The sequence below is a fragment of the Globicephala melas genome, chromosome 10 (assembly GCF_963455315.2).
Source record: "Globicephala melas chromosome 10, mGloMel1.2, whole genome shotgun sequence".
Classification (NCBI taxonomy): domain Eukaryota; kingdom Metazoa; phylum Chordata; class Mammalia; order Artiodactyla; family Delphinidae; genus Globicephala; species Globicephala melas.
In genome coordinates this window covers 73,482,080-73,504,082 of record NC_083323.1, presented here as the reverse complement: position 1 = coordinate 73,504,082, position 22,003 = coordinate 73,482,080, and the positions used below count along the sequence as shown (strand labels likewise).

At 36.1% G+C, this 22,003-nt stretch overlaps 1 long non-coding RNA gene across 1 annotated transcript in view; it reads right to left on the bottom strand.

Moving 5' to 3' along the window:
* The window catches only part of LOC132597897 (uncharacterized), a 44,806-nt gene that overhangs the window by 11,936 nt on the left and 10,867 nt on the right, over positions 1-22,003 (bottom strand). The window contains exon 3 of the long non-coding RNA XR_011377779.1: positions 9,902-10,045. This is a non-coding gene — a long non-coding RNA (uncharacterized lncRNA). The remainder of the gene's footprint in view (positions 1-9,901; positions 10,046-22,003) is intronic.

Genomic DNA, 22,003 nt, shown 5'->3' with positions numbered 1-22,003 from the left:
TCTGTTAGAAACTCATAGCTGATATAAATCTCCTAAACTCTATATAATACATATATGATACAATTTTTATTTATATATTTTCACTTACTTTCTCATGACAGGAACAGTTTCAGAGGCTTCCATGTGGCTTTCCCTATTTTGGTAGTTATCTACAACCAAGGACCCAATCTGGAAGTTGTACTAACTTCCAAGTATGTTAATACCAATTAATTCAGGGTCCAGGGAAATGACCATCAGGTGGTCTATGTAAGTGATTTATTACCTGTCTCCCATATGCCCCCATACATATAGGAAGGCCACAATAATGTTTCAAAGTATTCGTAGTTCAATATCACAGAAACCCTATAACCTATACCAACAGTGCTAAAAATATGAGTAATCCCCATCTCGCAATTTATAGTCAAGTGAGTAAATGGCCATAATTTTCTTCAGGAAAAATGCAGCAAATCATTGCTTTGTATACATGCTATGGTACTGCAATTGTTCCACTTGGAACCACTGTTTAGTGGGCTCTGATTCTGAACAATGGTCCCCAGTCTGAAACCTGTGCAAGGAATCATGACATATTTATTAGGGTGGCTATCCTCAGACGCCCAATCACCAGACCTTGATTTCTTCTGCTGGTTCAAGCTGAGTAGTGACTTTGTCAGACACCAATCTATTTTGCCCCTAGGGAGGTCATATTCTATTAACCATCCTTGTAAGTCCCTGTGTATCTGGTTCCCAGGGCTATTACTCCAACTTTGCTAGTGATCACAACATATGTGGTTAAGTACCACCTGGTTACCGACAGTTAACTGCTGCCACCTAGACTCTACTATTTTAAAGTCCATTCATGGACATTGTTTCCAGCTAGATAAATTCTGTAACAGTATTTTCTATCTCCAGCCCTAAAATGAAAAGTAGAGACACTACTGAATTTATTTATTTTTTTTCCTGTAAACGGGCCTCTCACTGTTGTGGCCTCTCCCGTTGCGGAGCACAGGCTCTGGACGCACAGGCCCAGCTGCTCCGCGGCACGTGGGATCCTCCCGGACCGGGGCACGAACCCGCGTCCCCTGCATCGGCAGGCGGACTCTCAACCACTGTGCCACCAGGGAAGCCCCTGAACTTTTTAATGATGCTGCTTCCTGTCTCACCAGGCCATTCATATGGCCTTGATAAATTTTGTGTCCTTGGGCCTTCCCAAGGAACATAACCATCATGCTTATCTTCTGACTGTACATATTACATCCATTCTAGCATGTCTACTTCTCTGAACTTTTTAATTTCTTTATCCATCATCTGACATTGCAGTTCATGCATTTCAGTTTTGCTCAGCTTGGCCACTGTGTGTACCATGCCATGTACTGGGAGCCACCTTATTAGTTTGTACAATCTCCTGAGGTTCTTTCCAGGACACTAAATCCTTTATCTCCAAAGAATATTCTCAGGTAAATAAATTCTTCCCTTTCCAATTCTATGTTCCAGTCCCTTTGATAAAGAATCTTCTAACACAGTGCCACTCATACATCCCAGATGGCTACTGATACATGTCAGATAGATTTGCAGCATCTTTAAATTACAGTACTTTGTTTATGAAGCCAAGTGCATCCTCAGTTGCTTGATATTCTGGCTTAAAACCTAGGTATAAGCCAAGTGGCCAGGAGGGAAAGTGAGGGCAGATCTTGAGTGGTATATCTGCTGCCTTTCAGGATGATTGAGATGACTGCTCTTAGCAAAAAGGAATGGAACACTTCTGCAGGCTTAGAAGGTTCAGAAGAGTCAGAGGAATCAAAATCTTCAGGAGCAATCATCCGCATGTCTAGATTCTGTGTGTTAAAGCTTCAGATTTTCCCAATGGGGGCAATGCCCTTGGTATAACAAATCTGCCAAGTTTAACCTCCTTTGAAGTTAGTCGCACAGACTAATAAATCTCAGGCCTCATGTTTGGCTTTCTCTGCACTCCTGCTGCAAAACGAGGGCTTCTTTGCCTCTACCAAGGAGTCCCTTTGGCTTTCACATCTCATTTTTAATTCATTCTTATTTTCTTTATCATTCTATTATCATTCTGTAGAGAAATTATAGCCCATAAGAGTGTGACAGAGAGGGGACTGGAATTATAGAAATTGAGGAAGGTATTAATGGTCTCCTTGCTCCTGGATGAATTCATGTCCACGTTCGTAAGAGTGCACTCTCACTTGTGAATCCCATCATATCACTTCCTTTCCCAAATCTCTTCAGGATAAACCATATATATATATATAACAAGACTGTATTATCTATTCCCCACCAAAATAGTAAACTCATTTCCTGTTGCTCCCTTTTGTGGCATTTTAAATTCTCAAAAAATATGTAAATATAGAGAAGATCAATAATTATCAACACATGTCCAATCGTGTTTTGGCTCTGCCCAAAACACGATTACTTTAAGGTTACTTTAGGATTACTTCAGAGTTACTTTAACCCCTGAATAGTATAGATGAAAATCCTAAGCATAACATTTCATCGGGGAAAAAATAGCATAAGGACTAAAAAAATACAAAATAAGACAAAAGCTTTTCCAGCTATCCACCCACAAATTTAACAATAAACCCTTAATATTAAAAAAATCTAGTCAGTGTATATATCTGCATGATGTATCATAATTTATTTCCAAAGTTGTTTTATTGAAATCAGAATCCCAACAGGGCCCAGAATATTGATAGCTTGGTTGATTATTCTCTTGTCTTTAAATCTACAGGTTGTCCCTCTCTCTTTTTTCCATGACGTTTATTCTTCCTTGTGGGTGGTCATTTGCCTTGTAGAGTTAACAAAATTTTGCATTTTTCTGTGTGTATTCCTGTTTTATTTTTAACATATTTCTCCGATTTTCATGTTTTTCTTTTTTAACAAATTAGTGATTGGGAACTACAGTTTTGATTCAGATTTGATTGGTAAGAGTTCTTCATAGTTGATGTGCTACACTTCTTATTTCTTCACATTAGGGAGCACATAATATCTGGTTGTCTCAAGTTTTATGTTCTTAAAATTAATCACTAGGTTCATTCACTTAAAATCCCCCTCGATGTGTTATGATTCTTAAACACTAATACATTTAGATGTACTGTTTTCTCTATGGTTTTGAGTGCCCACAGCATACTTTACTTATATAGCATTATAAGAATTATTTTAAAGAAATAAAGCAATTAACAAGGATTAATGTGCAAGAACGCTTTTATAGAATGTTTGGGGATAGAAACACATTTAATATCAAGTAATAAAGGCACAGATAAATTATGTGGTACTTGCATAAGATGGAATGTTTTGTAGGTATTAACATGCTTTCAAAAAATATTTAATAACATGGAAAATGTTCTTCATGTAATGCTACATCAAAAAGTGCTGAAGACACAGATTGTTCCTTAAGAAAATACAAAAGCTTATCAAATGTAATTTCAAGAGCAAAGAAATAATATGTAATTTTAACTTCCTAGTGTTTCTGAGCGTCTGTAAATATACTAAATTTTAATTTAGGATAATGGATAATAAGAACCAATATTACTAAATATCAACAAACTGATTTGTAATTATATATGGCTGAATAAAGTTGTTTCTTTTGCCCTTTTCTCAGTAATTTGGTGCCAACAACAAAAGTAAAAATTAATGGAAAATATTTTAAGTGCATCTTCAGTAAGAATAAAAAATATTTTTTTACCTCTCAAAAGAAGATTTTGTTAGCATAAGGAAATATGACCAAACTGAGGAAGAACCGTGAGATCGTAAGATTAACAATACAGATCTCAATAACACAAAACAAAGTTCTAAAATTAGGTGACTATCCTTGTGTTTCCTGAATTAAAGTTTGGGAAAAGGAGCAGGTTTCTTCAGGAGAATTAATGAGTGCTAAGAAAACACATCGAAACCAAATTGTATGGATAAGGTTTTCTCGTATAGAATTGCTGGCATAGCAACCAAGTGAGGACAACTTGAAATCCCCATAAGAATGACAAATAAATTATGAAGAATCCAGAATATGTGCTATGAAGGTATTTTGAAAAAGTTATAAATCTATAAACAGACATGAAAAAGTCTCTAAATCTTACCATCAAATAGAAAGCAAAATCCAAAACAATACAGAATATTAGTCCAATGTTTATATTTCCATCAATTTGAATAGTTTACATTTAACAAATTTCATGAATTAAACATATAGACAAAACATTCATATTATTTTTATTTTAAATTGTTTTGTTGAACACTGGTTAGTTTGAGCATTTCATTGTATTTATCACATTTTTTACATTTGCTTTCCTGAATTTCTTCTTCCTGGCATTTATTCAATATAATATTTACCTTTATTTTTTAATGAAATCTCTTGCCCCTATATTGATTATTTTGCATTGCAGAAGTTATTTCTCTATTTTGAGATTTGTTTAAACTTTTTGAAGCTTTTGGTGTTTAACCAAATCATTATGTCTGCTTTTATTGTGTAACTCAGAGTTTCAGTTATCTCCTGTATTATTTCAGTGATTTTATGCTCTATATATTTAAGTCCTTATTCCATCTGAATTTTATTTTGATTTGTATTTTAAAATCTATATAAGGAGACCAACCATCTGCTAACTAAAATGTACATATGTATTTTGCATTATCATATCATGATATTTGTGCCCTACAGAAATCTCTGAATAAAGTATACTACTGTAGTTGAGGTGAGGGGCGGGGGGACAGTGTGTCCTTAAAGAGAATAACTTACCATCAAGAGAAGAGCAGGTCCTTCGAGAGAAAACAGAAACCTAACAGAAAATGTTAACTTGCTGGACAAGAGAAAACACATTTCAAGTTTCTCCTTAACCACTATTCTACAGAATGCCAAGCACTTGAGTGTATTCACTTTTGACAGTAGGGGATAGAGTGTATTAAATAATTTTGATACTCACTAGCTGATCCCATGAAGATGGGCTGCTGCTTCGGTTGCTTTGGAAAACCATAAATATCTATTTAAAACTCAGTTTGTGAACATCTGTGGTTAAGTTAATCAAATATTTTATCAACGTTTCTTCATGCATTCTCAGTTCCACGAGGTGAAAACGTGCTTCATTTTCCCCCCCCTCAGTCCACCATTCACCAGAGGAAAGTTCTCCTTCGTTTGCAGCATTATGTTTTTATCAGATCAAATATTGGGCAATTATCAGCTTCATCTTGACTTGTGTCTTCAGAAATGTTGAAAGGAATCTGAAACTAGTAACTGATAAATAACTATGTCACTTTCTGGATTAAAAAAAATCTTGTAATTTGTAAAAGTGACTGTTTCATGAAGTTACAATTTTCTGTAGATTGGATTTTATTTTCCACCTTCTTTCACTTAACTCTCTTCTCATCACACCTAGTTTCTATTATTTTCTTCTGAATTCTGAGAAAAATTGAGTATGTATGTATGCCGAGTATGTATTTCATTGCATTGATTTTCTAAGGAATATAACTTGCTGCTTACTGCTATCACAATGATTTTAAATTTGATAATTCTGTTTTTAATCAGGAATAATAATTTCTTTATAATCTCTAGAATAATAAAGAGGCAATGATAGCTTTCAATCAGGTCGAAAATGGAGTGGTGGCTAGACTCTGGGTTTCTGGGGTTCTAGGTATGTCCCAACCACATCTGGGGCTTCCCATGTCTAGAGGTGCCTCAAGCAAGGAGGGCTTAGCTCACACTTGGAAGGCCCCTATTTACTTTGTCATGTTCCCCAGGGTGGGAGTCAGCTTGCTGAATGCCTTCCTGTTTGCACCAGAGAAAACATAAGAACCCAAGTTTTTGTCTATCCCCATCTCTGCGTCAGGTCCAAGCCCTTTTCCTAGAGATATGGTAACCATTCTTTATTCTATAACCCTCATTTGAAGCCACTTCTGACCTGCAATGAAGATGAATAAAGAAAACCTGGACCATTGTTCTACATCATGGACCACAGCTCAGATTTGGACTATTCTTGCACATGGACCAGTAAAATGTATAGGACCTTAAGCCCATGTTCGTTATTTGTATCAAATGATGACCAGTAGACTGATTTTGCATCACTTTTCTTGTAGCAGGAGATGAATTAAATAAATAACTTAGGTAAAAAAAGAAAAGGAGAGGAAAAAAGGTAAAGTTAAGAGGAAGACCATGTATCACTCCCCCCTTTCTTGTTGCCCTAGATTCCATCCTTCCAAGCAAGGAATCATAACATTTATATATATATATATATATATATATATATATACACACACACACACACACACACACACACACATATATATAACATATACATGCACATATATATACACACGTTATTTATGTTTTGTGCAAATAAACATTCTGCACACTACATAAAATACAAAAATCGATCAGTTACAATTAAAGTTCCCACTACTCAGCACTGTGCAAAGAGAAAATTGGAAATATCAGTTCGAGATTAGTTCTCACTTTGATGCAATGGTCTCAGCAGAGGTGGATCTAGAGGAAGTGTAAGGTGGCAGGTCTTCTATGATGAATGGCTTATTAGAGGAGAGTATGAATTGGTAATAAAAAACATGGGATTTCAGTTCACAATACTGATATAATTTGTGAGGTGAAAATAGCTAAGAATTTTTCCAAAATAATGACAGACACCAAACCATAGATCAAGGACTCAGAGGAGTCCAAGTGGGATAAATAATAAAAAAACTTTCACCTGGCATGTTGTGTTCAAACTACAGAAAATCAAAGAAAAAATCTTGAAACACACACACAGAAAAACACCACCTTACCTATGAAGAAAGAAGTATAAGATTTATAGCAGACTTCTTGTCATCAACAATGCAAGCAAAAAGAGAGTGGAGAGAAATATTTAAAATGTTGAAATAAAGGAATCACCAAGCTAGAATTCTGTATTAAGGAAAACTGTTCCTCAAAAATGAAGGAGAAATAAAGACTTTCTCAAATGAACAAAAATGAGGAATTTTTCACCAGTAGATCTGCCTTTCAAAAAATGTTTAAAGAAGTTTAATTTTTTTAAAGTTTAGAGAAAGAAAATGATGCAGGTTAGAAACTGAGATCTATGTAAAGAAATGAAGGGCATTAGAGAGGGAACACATACAGGTAAAATAAACCCTTTTACTTTTCTTTTTCTTACTTGATTTAATATAAGTGTTCAAACTAACAACAGCAACAATATATTGGATGAGTATAGCTTATTGATAAGTGAAATGAGTGACATCAATGTTAGAAGGGATGAATACGAAATATTTTAAGGTACCTACACACTCATAAAATAATATAGACCTATTTAGAAGTGGACTTGTAAATACATGTTGTAAATACATGTTGCCATCCTTAGGGCAACCACTAAAATCATTTTTTAAAAAGAAGTATAACTGATTTGTTAAGAAATGAGAGAAAACAGAATCATATAAAATGCCTAATTAAACCAGATAAGGCAGAAAAGGGTAGAATATTAAAAAATAAGAAGTGCAATGAATAGAGAACAGTACAGAAAGGGGAGAGATTAATCCAACTATACACATAATCACTTTAAATGTGAATGGATTAAATGCAACTATAAAAATTAAAAACAGAAAATGACAGAGGGGATAAAAAAAACAACTGACTATATGTTGTCTGCAAGAAACCCACTTTAAAAAGAAAGACATAGATTATAAGTAAAGTGATGAAGAAAACTATACCACACTAACACTAATGAAGGGAAAGCTGGAGTAGCTATATTAATGTCAGGCAAAGCAGACTTCAAACAAGGAAAATTATCAGGGATAGAGAGAGCATTACATAACGAAAAGGGGGTCAATTTTCTAAGAAGACTTAATCCTTAATGTGTATGTGCATAACAGCAAAGTACCAAAATAAGTGAGGCAAAAACAGATAGAATGGCAAGATGAAATAAACAGCTCTATTATTATAGTTGGAGACCTCAACAGACCTCTATCAGTAATTGACAGATTCTGCTTACAGAAAATCAGTGAGCATACAGTTGAACTGAACCACCATCATTATCAACTGTATCTCATTGACATTTATAAAGTACTTATCCAACAGCAGAAGATTACAGTCATCCCTTGGTACCTGAGGGGGATTGGTCCCAGGAGCCCCTGCATATACCAAAATCTGCTGATGCTCAAGTCCCTCATATAAAATGTAGTAGTAAAATGAATGGAAATTTCAATCCAAGTTGATTGAATCCACAGACGCGAAACCCAAGAATCTGAAGGGCTAATTAAAACCACAATAAATACATTAAACGTAAGATTTAATTTAGCTAAATAGACAATTATTATTTATTTATGACATACCCAATTTAACAGGACATAGAAAGTCTGAAGTATGAGTGACAAAGAATCTAAGGGGAGAATACTGATCAAAAAGAAATGGATTTAGTTATAATAATATCAGAAAAAGAAGTCAAAAATACTATCAGGGATTAAAAGATATTTACTATGATAAAATGTATGAATCATTAAGACCTAGTAACTCCAGCTTCTCAAGCTTCTATAAATATAGCAACTCAGTCTTCACAAGGGAAAATTGAAAATCCACAAACTGGGAAATGTTCTCACACTTCTTTCACTTAATGCTATGTCAAAAAATATTTATAGATATAGATAGGTAGATGACAGATAGATGAATGAATGGATGTGTGTCTGTGTGCACATGCACATGCATATGTGTATCTTATAAGAGTCTTGAATCAGCAACTGAATTATTGAATCTGACACTGACCTGGGGTAACATTCAGACACTTCAAAAACATCTAGATAAGTGGTCTGAGGTATCAATACCATCTATTAAACAGAAATGATACCCTCTCAAGTTGTTAGCATGAGAGATATGGAGGCCAGGTGATAAGCTGAGTTCTGACCCAAGCCCAACTCACAGTGTGCTCACTGGTTCATAATGAAATTTGTGGATATTTATCCCGTTCCTGATATATAAGTGGAAAAAACACAGTTAGTGATAGAACACCCCTTGTCTTGCTTTTCAAATTTGTGTAGGAAAGCCAAATGAAACTGAACTGAACTTGTCTCCCATTCCAACAAGCTTGAAATCAACAGCAATACTGCATTTCTGGAATTATTGAAGAGATGTGTATTACTGTCAAAGATATGGAAAATGTAGTAGTTGTGATTCCTAGATATCCCCATTTAATTTGCTTACATGGCTTTAGCACAACAGTGATGGATCATGGCACATAAACATGGACTCCTGTATATTTAACAGGTGGTAGCCTGATTTTGAATTGAAACTGCTATGTCTACATATGACACCCTGACTAAAAAAGCTTATCATAGACATTACCATTGGAGATTTAGGTGTGCATCTATTGGTTTGGAAAATAATAAATAAGTAAATTTTCAATCTCCATTAAGTGTGTGTGTGTCTATGTGTGTGTGTTTATATGGTAAGGACCAAGGACGATAGTTCCACCTTCACGGTTTTATATAAGTATTATATCAACTCTCTTGCTTTCTACATAATACTGTATATAGGGCATTTATGATCTCAATAATCCATAGAAGATACCAGTAATTTGCTATATTGATTACATCAGAGTGCTCATTTAACCCCTTTGGGCCCCCACGGGAGTGGAGGAAGACTGGACAGAGAGGGAGAAGGGGCCTTTGAAGGTACAGTATTTACTATGGGATTTAACTCCTCAAAGGCCTCCCAGTAGCTTCAGATCTGCTCAAGAATCCTTCATGTCCTGCTGGTTTGCAGCGAGTGGCTCACAGCTTCAAGGCCTCCTCTGCCAGATGGAGAACTATTTCAAACATCCTGCCTCTATTTTGTACTGTAGCAATGCAGACAGGAGACCTGGCCCCATTTTCAGGTTCTAAAGAGAAATTCTAAGTATCTGAAAGACTGAGGAACATGGTGGCTTTTATTTAAGATGTGGAGATAGAGAGCACATACCTGGACTTGGGCCTGCAGCAGCACCAAATTGCACCAAGAGTTCCCTTTATTTTCTCTCGCATCTCTGTTTCTCCTTTTCTCTCTGCTGGACTAGCCACGGGGACTCCAAGTTCTTCATTGTGTGGTCCTCGTACCAAGATTCTCCTGGGAATTATAAAGCTATTCACCTTCTACATCGAGCACTTCTTATTTTTTCCCCAGCAACATAAGTCATCCTTAAGAGGGGTCAGGGTGCTAGCTCTTAAATATATTTTAGTCATCCCTTTGTACATTAAATTCTCTTTCTTGGAGACTGCTCCTGACATGGTGTTCACCGTGCTCTCAGCTGGCCTCCTGAAGTTCTGCCCTGCCTTCCCCACCAGGTACAGTTCAGGAGCTGCCTACCTCAGGGTGATAGGTTATCTTCTAGTTGCTTTATTCCTTTCCGTTTTACATTTAGAGAGTATAATTGGAATACATAAGCTTCTCTGTGACCACAGCTTTATTTGCAACCCACAGGTTTTGTTATGGCATATTTTCATTATCATTCAATTAATAAAATTCTAATTCCCATTGCGACTTTATCTTTGACCTACATAATGATCAGAAGTATGTTTTTAACATCCAACTATTTGGTAAAATATTGGTTATACAGGTTTAAATTTCTTGCTTATTCAGAGCCTTGTTTTATAACCAGAATATAGTCAATTTTATAAATGTGCCATGTGCACCTAAAAATTTCTGCATAATATATATATTCCATCATTGTCGGTGCAGTGTTTTATGTAAATTTAGGCCAAAGTTTTTAATGATGGTATTCAGATCTTCTATAATCTGCTGATTTGTTGTTGTGGTTCTATGTTACTGATCTAGGTAATTTAGATTTTTCTATTTCTACTTAGATTTTTGGAATTTCCCTTCATATATTGCATTGAAGTTTAGACTTATAATATATTCCTTGTAAAGTAACAGTGGGTTTTATTATCCTGCCTTATCGCCAGTGATACTTTTTGCTTTCAAATCTATGTTAACATTAAAAAATCTTCTGCAATTTTACTTATTGTTGTTATGACATAATTTTTGAATCCTTTCATTTTCAATCTGACTCTTGTCTCTTGTAGGTGGCATAGAATTAGGTTTTTGGTTTGTTTCAATAATCCTTGTCCTTTAATTTCAGTATTTACAGTTAATGTATTTTCTTATAGACCGTTTACTCCTTGCTTACTATTTGTCCCACCTTGTTATGTTCCTTTTGCTCTTCTTTCTTCCTCTGAGATTTCTTCAAATTCCATTTTCCCTTGTATTAGCTTATTATTACATAAGTAGCAGTTACACATGTACCATGACTTATTAGCTCTTTTACTTCTTCTCAAGCAATGCTGAGATCTTAAATTTCTTTTACTACTTTTTCCTCTTCCTTTTGTTGTAATGCATTCTAATGTTTGATATATTTTATTATTACTCTTTTTTGCTGTTAGATTTTATTTAGGTTTATCCACTTATTTATGCTTTCTGTTATACATAATTCTTTATAAAGTCCTTATTTTCATCTGTGATAATCTTCCTTCTGCCTGCAGGTCTCCCTTTAGAATTTAATTCAGTCAGTTCTGATGAGAACATATTTTCTAAATTTTGTTTGCAAATTTCCTTATTTCATCTTTCCTTCCAAACAACATTTTCTCTGCCTCTAGAATTCCCAATGCGCAGTTCTTTTCTTTAGCACTTAAAAATGTTATTCCATTATTTTCTAGTATCCAGTCAGTTTCGCTGAGAAGTAAGCTGTAATCTCAATCCTATTGTTCCTTTGAAAGTAATCTTTTTCCTCAGGCTGCTTTTAAGATGTCATGTTTTTCTTTGCTGTTCATGAATTGTACTGTGGTGATCTTAGGTGTGGTTTTCTTTGTATTTGTTCTTGTTGCTTTTTTTTAGTGCTTATTGAATTTAAGGCTCCATATATTCTTTTTAGTTTTAGAGAACTCTCAGCTGTTAATATTGTTTTCATCCCAATCTCTCTCTCCTTTTTTCTTTGGACTCCAGTTTACACATATGATAAAAATGTTTATTGTGGCCCATATGTCTCAAATGCGCTTTTGTGTACTTTTTATTCTTTTCGTTTCCCATGCTTTAGTCTTAATATTGTTACTACTCTATCTTCCAGTTCACTTACCTCTGTTTACCTGTGTCCAATCCACTACCGAGTTTTAAATTTCGTATAATTTTTAATTCTATCAGTTCAACTTCAATCAGTTTATAGTTTCTAGTTGTCAAGTTAAATTCTTCACCTTGTCATCTATTTTCTTGAACTTCATAATATTTACCAAAATATGTATGAACTTGAACGTTTAGGTCATCTATGATTCTGATTCTTTTTTGTTTTTTATTCTAATTCTCCTTTTCTTGGTAGTCTTGGTGGTTCTTCAGTGAATACCAGACTTGGGATATGACAAGTTGTAGAGAATCTGAATGACTTTACAGTTGTCCTTTGAACAACCTGGGTTTGAACTGCACAGATCCACTTATGCATGGATTTTTTTTCAATAAGTAATACAGTACTACACGATCTGTGGTTGGTTGAATCCTCAGATTCAGAACCACAGATAAGAAGGGCCGACCATAAAGTTATATGGGGATTTTTGACTGCACAGGGAGTCAGCGTCTCTAACCCCTACATTGTTCCAGGGTCAACTGTATTTTCTTGAGGAGAGAATTTCCTATTCTTAGGTAGGGAGCAGAGGGGAAGATCACCTCAGTCACTGGACCAACTTCATACTCATTTTCCTTCTTTATGAGGTTCAATGTAGATGTTGCATCAACCTTCCTAACACATAGACACACAGACACACACAGACACACACACATATGTAGAGACTTCCAATGTCCTAATGCATATCATTAGTTTTCCATTGGGCCACAAATCTTTCATAGGTTCTGAACCCCAATTTTGTCTCTTCAGCATTATGAGCCAACTAAGTCTTTGCTTTGACTTCAGTTAGCTTTTGTTTGACTTCTTAGCATCTTGTCTTGTCTACCTATTATACATGGAAAATACTGCAAGGGAACACTGTTGCTGAATCCAGCTCCGTTCTCTGAATCTTTACTCCTTCTGTGATTTTGGTCCTTAAAATTCTAGCTGCCTTGTTATTTCTCAATTCCAACTCTGGTTTCCTTAGTCCTATGACATTGTCCTAAGACCTACTGGCTTTTCTACCTCTTAGGAGCCATATTTGGTTTCTCAGACTTTTGCTCTTCATCAGTAGTTTCTAAATGACTGGGCTAGAAACGCATGTGCAGAATATTGTTCTCACTTCAGTGAGTTTCTTTCTCTATTTTACTTTTCTAGGTCATGGCTACCTCAGTAGCTTTCTAACACTCACAGTCAAATGTTTCGTATGATTTATCTGGCCTTTCTAGTTCTGGGGTAAACATTTTCATACCTTCCAATCCAATTTAAGTAATGTATTGTTTTTACAGTGCATTAGTGGAAATTAAATGGTAAATTCAGTCAGTCATTTCATACATCAAAAAGGAAAATCAGTCAACACAACTGTCTGACTGAAATGAATGAAGAAAACAATTCAAGGAAAACAACTGTCCCAGTAGACTTGTATAAATACAGTAGTGGTGTCATGTGCAGAATTAATCTTTCCTCACCCTTAACTGCAGAACACTCTGCCAGCCAATTCAGTCACTCAAATGATACTGAATTATAATATTCCAGTTTCATTTACTCTCAGTTACTGGTGACTGCCCTTCCTTCTCCTTCATCTGTCCACCAGTGGAGAATGTCAGAGCAGGAGAATAGTAATATTGGCATATTGTAATGCACTGTCTTGAATTCTACAGCTTCAAAATTCTTAGGCTAACTCAATGATCTTAAAGAGCCTGGTGCAGAAAGGATATGTGAATTAAATCCCAGACCACTGGCTGACCCTTCCAGCACTAACATCCCTTATTCCTGGTTCTAATATATCACAGAATACTCAAGAGGAAAGTTTTGAGTGGTCAGCAGAAATATGGCTCCAAAGCAGGCACATGGAAAAGAAATGTTGTCATCTGTGAACCACTTTAAAGTTGACTTGTCTTTTACTCATAAACCAGATTCAGTGTGAATTCTGTTCTGCTAAATGTTAGAGAATCTGTTGGAGGAGTGTGGGCAATTCTTTTGAATTTTTTACTATCTAACTTTTTGGTTTTTTAACATCTTTATTGGAGTATAATTGCTTTACAGTGCTGTGTTAGTTTCTGCTTATAACAAAGTGAATCAGCTATACATATACATATATCCCCATATCTCTTCCCTCTTGCGTCTCCCTCCCTCCCACCCTCCCTACCCCACCCCTCTAGGTGGTCACAGAGCATGGAGCTGATCTCCCTGTGCTATGTGGCTGCTTCCCACTAGTATCTATTTTACATTTGGTAGTGTATATATGTCCAAGCCACTCTGTCACTTCATCCCAGCTTACCCTTCCCCCTCCCCGTGTCCTCAAGTCCGTTCTCTATGTCTGTGTCTTTAGTCCTGTCCTGCCCCTAGGTTCTTCAGAACAATTTTTTTTTTTTTTTAGATTCCATATATCTGCGATAGCGTACGGTATTTGTTTTTCTCTTTCTGACTTATTTCACTCTGTATGACAGTCTCTAGGCCCATCCACCTCACTGCAAATAACTCAGTTTCATTTCTTTTTATGGCTGAGTAATATTCCATTGTATATATGTGCCACATCTTCTTCATCATTCATCTGTCGATGGACACTTAGGTTGCTTCCATGTCCTGGCGACTGTAAATAGTGCTGCAGTGAACATGGTGGTACATGTCTCTTTTCGAATTATGGTTTTTTTAGGGTATATGCCCAGTAGTGGGATTGCTGGGTCGTATGGTAGTTTTATTTTTAGTTTTTTAGGGAACCTCCATACTGTACTCCATAGTGGCTGTATCAATGTACATTCCCACCAACAGTGCAAGAGGGTTCCCTTTTCTCCACACCCTCTCCAGCATTTATTGTTTGTAGATTTTTTAATGATGGCCGTTCTGACTGGTCACACACAAAACTTTGGCATGGTGTTCATCATCTAGCTAATCCTAACATGCAGACATTTATGAGAGTAAAGTCAGGTCTTTGCCAGAGTGGGTTGCGTATTTGGGCAACTGGGTCAAATCAAGAAGGGCAAATGTAGGCTGCCAGAGTAAATAAGGAGAGGAAAAACAAAAAGAGCGAGACATATCATTCATCAGTGATTTCCCCCCCAATATTCTTAGCCTCCACCTATCTCCATCTTACTGGTAACACAGGAAATAGACTGAAGAATCAGGTAAAAGGTCTCTACAGAAACTGAGGTAATATAGAAAATAAAAAAATAAAACATAAAATTGTAAATTTTCTTCCTAGGGATAATTGAGATGATACTTCAATAATAACATAAGATCAGGTGAAGTCTAAAGAAATTTTAGAAAACCCGGATAAAGTAAGAAAACATCTCTTCGCCAGCATCCGAATGTTAGACACACACCGAGACATGTGGGCCAAGTTCTGGAGAGAAGGGAAACACAGACGCAAGCTTGACATTTGGTGCAGCTTTTCTCCTTGGGGCATTTGCTGATTCAACTCATACAGCCTAGGAGCTGAAAAGCCAAGAAGTTCAAAAGACTCTAACCACAGAAGCCAAACGGCAAGAGCTCAAGCTAAAGGCAACAACTAATGGAATGACAAGCTACACGTATCCTTAGTCTCACAGGGCTGGGGGAATCATTACATTTAAAGCCTAACAAATACAAGGGTAGTTGGGAATAGGGAGAATCTAAACGTTCACATGGTAATCCCAAAGGGCAACACCCGTAGAGGAAGGACAAGACAGAAATAGAGCAACCTTCACACAGAGTGAAAAACGGCTTTGAATGAGCTCAAACTGAGAATGGACTAAGATTTCCAGTCCCTATAGTAACTGTCTGCCATGGGCAAAAGGAAATCTTTTCAAGAGAACGATAACAACATCCTGAATGTGGAGGTATCTTTATAGTTTCCTAAAATAAGTTAAGCCCAATTTTAATATAAAAATAATTGGACATACCAGGAAAAAGACTAAATGATCAAAAGATAAAAAAAAAAAAAAAGAAAGAAAGAAGGAAAAAAGAAAATATAAATAGACACAGGAGGACAAGAGTTAGTAGGCCTTGGTTAAAAAACAAAACAACTATGATTAAACAAAGAAAATAGACACACGGCAAATAAGCATATGAAAAGATGCTACACATTCCACGTCACCAGGGAATTTTAAATTAGAACAATAATGAGATACCACTACACACCTATTCAAATGTCTAAAATCCAAATACTGAAATACCAAAGTGGTTGACGATGCAGAACAACTGGAACTCTCATTTGTTGCTAAGAGGATACTTGGCACTTTCTTACAAAACTAAACATACTTTTACCATACAGTGATCTAGTAATCATGCTATTTGGTATTTACCCATAGGAACTGAAAAGTTACATCCACATAAAAACCTGCACGTGGATGTTTATAACAGCTTCTTTCATAATTGCCAAAACTTGAAATCAACCAAGATGTTTTTCAATAGGTGAATGGATAAACGAACTATGGTATATCGGTACAAAGGAATAGCGTTCAGCAATAAAGAGAAAAGGCTATGTAGCCATGAAAAGACATGGAAGAAGCTTAAATGCATATTGCTAAGTGAAAAAAAAGCCAATCTGCAAAGGCTACATGCATATTATATGATTGCAGCTATATGAAATTTAGGAAAAGGCAAAAGTGTGGAGACAGTCAAAAGATCAGTGGTTGCCAGAGGTTGTGGGGAGGGAGAAAAGGATGGGTGAAGCCCGGAATTTTAAAGGCAGAGAAACTCCTGTGTATGGTTCTGTAATGGTGGATACAGGCTATTGCACATTTGTCAAAAATCATATAATGTACAAAACAAAGAGTGAAGTCTAAAGTAAACCATGGACGCTAGTAATAATGTGTCAATATTGGTTCATTAACTATAACAAATGTATTACGCTAATGTAAGATATTAATAATAGGGGAAACTGGGTAGAGAGGTAAGGAGGTATGAGAACTCTGTCCTTTCTGCTTAATTTTTCTGTAAACCAGAAACGGCTCCGAAATAGTCTGTTAATTTAAAAAACAAATCTGGACCTGCATACAAAACTTGCACGTAAATCCAACCACAGAAGCATTATTCATAAGAGCCCCAAAGTGGAAATACCCCAAATGGCCATTTACTGTGAATGGATAGATGAAACATAGTAATATCTACACCATGGAATATTATTCAACCATAAAAAGAAATCAAGTACTGATGCATGCTACAACATGGATGAACCTTGAAAACATACTAAGTAATTGTATGATTCCATTTGTATGCAATGTCCAGTCTAGACAAATCTGTAGAGACAAAGTATATTAGTGGCTGCCTAGGGTTTGGAGAAATGGGGGAGTGAGTGACCTATAATAGATTCTTTTTCTTTTGTGGGTGTGGATGAAAGTTCTAAAATTGATTGTGGTGGTAGATGCATAACACATTAAATTGTACACTTTAAATAATATGGAAAGTAAATTGTATCTCAATGAAACTATTATTTAAAATTATGATTAATGTATTAAAAAAAGGACAACATGTACAATTTAAGCAAAAATTGTCTGTGAAATGCAACCAAAAGAAACTTCTGGAATTAAAAATGCTGAAATTAAGCACTCAGAAGATCGGTTGAACAGTACTTTAGTCAAACAAAAGAAAGGATTACAAATGTCAATTAAAAAATAACTACACTAAAATGTGGAGGGAAAATGATAGAAAACAGAGAAATAAGTACTTAAGACATATAGAGTATATATAAAACACTGTGTCTAGCCAGCCCCAAGTCACACAGCCTAGGGAGGAGACACACAGCCTACCTGAATCACAAGGACTTCTCCAAAGGAAAAATGAGGTTCTGATGCCAGAAGTGGATGGAATGAATTGCAAAGAAAAAGAACAATGGTAAAGTTTAATCTAGATATACATCGGTAAATACATAGGTTCCCTGGGGTTGTGATCTGGTACAAACACTAAAAAAAAAAAAGATAAGACTCATAGTAGAGGCTGCTAGATTCTGCTGAGGAAAATGTCCAGGGAGGGAAGAGTTGATTTATTTCATTACTTTTTTAGAGTCCACATATAAGTGACATCATGCACTATTTGTCTTTGTCTTATTTCCCTTAGCATAGTGTCCTCCAGTTTTATCCATGTTGACTTAAATGATAGGATTTTCTTTTTTAAGGTTGAATAATATTCCATTGTGTATACATATACCATATTTCCTTTATCCATTAATCTACTATGGACACTTGTGTTGTTTCCATACCTTGGCTCTTGTGAATAATGCTACAATGAACATGGGAGTACAGATATCTCTTCTAATAATGATGATGTTTCCTTTGGATATATACTCAGAAGTGGGAGTGAGGAAGAACTTATGACACAAATCGACCATGTGTAAAAGATGTTGTAGGAATGAAAAAGTCTGAACACCTAAGAAGAGTGTGGAGTATTTGGAAAGGTCATTGTTCAAGGTCATACATAGTTTAAAATTATGACATTTTAGTGAGTCTGTGTGCATGAAGGCTTGCTTACATTTTGGGATTTGAATATAGTGCAAAGAAGTGTTGCTAAATTTTCGATCAACATCAAAAACAGGGTGGAAATGTTTTTTCTTTTATTATGAAACTGCAGGAAAGGCAAGCCTAGAATTCTAGGCCCACTAGAATCTTCCCTGATGATAGTGCTAATTTAGGAGAAGGAGGATCCAAGGCCATAGAACAATTTTGAAAGCAAAATAAGACTGCTGAGTCTTCACCCAGTGTATGAGATTAAGTTTTAATGGCATATGATGAAGTGGCCATGACACAGCTGGCAGAGCTTGTTGAGTTGTTGAAAATGGCTCTTGAAGCTACAGGAAATGAACAGTAGACATAGAAAAAGAACAAGGTAAATCCCAAAGAGTGGAAGGACAAAATTAATCAAGAGAAAAGTCAAAAATAGAGAAGAAAAGCAGTAAACTTGACAAATAAAAAGCTTGTTCTTTAGAAAGACCAATAAAATAAGCAATATTTGGCAAATATGATAGTGATGGGACTAGCTATAAAACAGAGGGTTTTTTTTTAATTACAGAAGAATACCATGGTAGCTTTATACCAACCCATTTGACAATCTGGACAAAATGGCTGATTATTGATTAGTTATGTGCAGCCATTATTTACTCCTGTTTTGAGTAGAGAATACAAGTAGCTTTATGAAAATAGAAAATATAATCAAAGATATACACCTTAGAAAGACATCAGTTATTTTCCAATGTATTAAAAAATTAGAAGAGTCCTAATACAAAAATCAGATATGGAAAATTTACCCAAAAGTAACTAGAAGCACATTTCTTTTAAGATCTTAAGTTCTACCTCATATTAGCAAATAGATTCCAGCAACGTATTTTTAAAAAGTCATTATGATCAAGAGGGATTTATCACCATAAAGCAGATTTTTTCCCTAATTGGGATTCGGGCAGATGAGCTATGGGACTTTTCAAATCTCCAAAAATAATGACAAGAATAGTGACAGAAAAATAGGAGGCTGCAAGCAAAAACATTCAGGAAATGAGGAGAAATGAATGAGATTTAATAGATGATTATGACAGCCAGGATAGTACAGTTTGTTGGCACATACTTCATACAAGCTGAGGCTTTGGTTTTGTTGTTGTTGTTTTGTTTTTGTTTTTTTTTAATTAGGAGAAATGTCTTAGAAGCAGCACTGTGGGGGGGAAGAGAATGACAATCTAGTCTCTAAGCTCTACAACAGAGAGTTGTCCTTCTCTGAGGAGACAGTAAGGAAAGCTGTGTCATCAGGGGAAGTCATTTTTTTTTTTTTTTTTTTTTTTTTTTGCGGTACGCGGGCCTCTCACTGTTGTGGCCTCTCCCGTTGCGGAGCACAGGCTCCGGATGCGCAGGCTCAGCGGCCATGGCTCACGGGCCCAGCCGCTCTGCGGCATGTGGGATCTTCCCGGACCAGGGCACGAACCCGTGTCCCCTGCATCGGCAGGCGGACTCTCAATCACTGCGCCACCAGGGAAGGCTGGAAATCAGTTTTTTATTCAAGTCAGAAGATAAAGGAAACATTAAAGGAAAATACTGAAGATTGGGAATTTTGGTAATGACAGACTATATATTCTAAAGGATACACAGAAACTATTTGGGGAGTGAGGGATTGGAAAGAGACGGGAGATTAGATCAGATCAAGAGATGTAAGAGGTTATGGGGATAAAAATTAGTATTTAAATATCTTGAATGCTTGGACTTTTGGTAGTTACAGAGTAAAATGGGAATAAAAGCATGATGAGATTAATCCTGCTGGTCTTCTGGGGGAAGGTAAGTGGTGAAAACAGAGATATGGAGACACGCTGACTGCACTGGTGGGGAGTACTGGTTATACACCATACTGGTGGGCTTTCAAAATGCTAAATGGAGGTGGGGTTCTGGCTAGGGAAGGGGAAGTCTATATCGACTTGGACAACAGAATTTGGGGGGGGGGTGGTGATTTATTAAATCCAAGAGAGTAAAATATATCAAAAACAGTGGAGGTCGGGAATCAGACAATGTGAAGAAGTTGGGGAGAGAGGAGGAATTGATTGGGGGTGGGCTGTCCCTGAGTCATTACCTGGTGGTGAGCACTCCTTAAAAGACAGAGCTGGGGAGTAGAGGTTTACCTAATGCAGCGCTGGAATTAATTAGTTGAGGTAAAATATGTTTAGGAACATAGGAGTCTATCACTCACAAGTGTGGAAAAAAATTTCATCTCCCAGTAGAGACACTGCATTTTACACTTGCCATAAGGAAGATGAGTGTTGATGGGGGTCTGTATGATCATGGGCTGATGATCCATAACACATATAGTCATAAAGATAAATGGGTTCTAAGTGGATCTGGTGATAGATTCTATTCACACTTCTGGTACTTCTTATTAAAATGACTACAAACTCACATCAGGGATATATGTTCTTTGCAATTAAAGATGAAAACCAGGCCCCTTAATGAGCCCGTATAGGGTAACACATTGTCTAGTATTAGCATCATGCTATTGCCACTTTTCAGGAAGCACTGTTCGCTAGAGTCTTTTCGTAATTTTACAGATAATCATGAAGTGTAATTAATCATGGGAAAGCATTTACAGGAAAACTTCATTTATTTGGCATGATTGGGAAATAAATGTTCCTACCTTATTATTTTAGATAACTCAAACATCCCCCTGGAGAATCCAAAATTTAAAGAAAAAAATCTGTTTTCAATGAACTTCTTTTACAATTTGTTGTTTCTTTAAATACGGTAAAAGAACATAATTTAATCCTTTCTTGACTACTTAGACTAAGCAGGCTAGAGTCATATCTGAAAGCTAGGTAGCCAAGGCCAAGATATTTAACTTCTCTCAACTTTCCTTTTCTCTTCTATAAAGTCAATACCAATTTTATAGGGTCATTATGAGAATTTAATGAGATAATGCAAAGAGAGCTTAGCTCCATTTCTGTCACACAGAACACAATCAAGGGTACCTATGATTATCAGTAGCCTCATCAGATCAGCACCTTAATTAGTAACATCAAAATCTGCCTCCACTCCAATCAAATGATGGCATCAGATCATATGACCCTCGACAAAATGACCCTAGACTACTGAGGTTTTGAATTCCAGTTCCATGTTTTTCAGTATCTTCACTCTTTGCTGCAGTGTGTGTGCCTATACACAACTGCATTAATTTTTCTCTTCAACCACTGGATTTTCTGTTTCTAATATATTCTGGTATAACAAACTTGATACCTGAATTTACTAGGACTGTGTAGACTAAGTATAAAATTAATTTTGAATGAGAGCCAGAGGGCCTCTGTCATAAGCAAAGTCATGGATATTAGTGTATGAAATTGGTGACATCCACGTTGGTTATTGAGAAACATTTCTTGAATTCATCTCAACTTTTCAAATATTTGTCAGGCATCTGTTATATAAAGTCTAGATCACTGTCATAGCCTTTTATTTCATGATCAAATGCATTAGAGCACTTAATATGTTCAAGATGTGCTGCTGTACTAG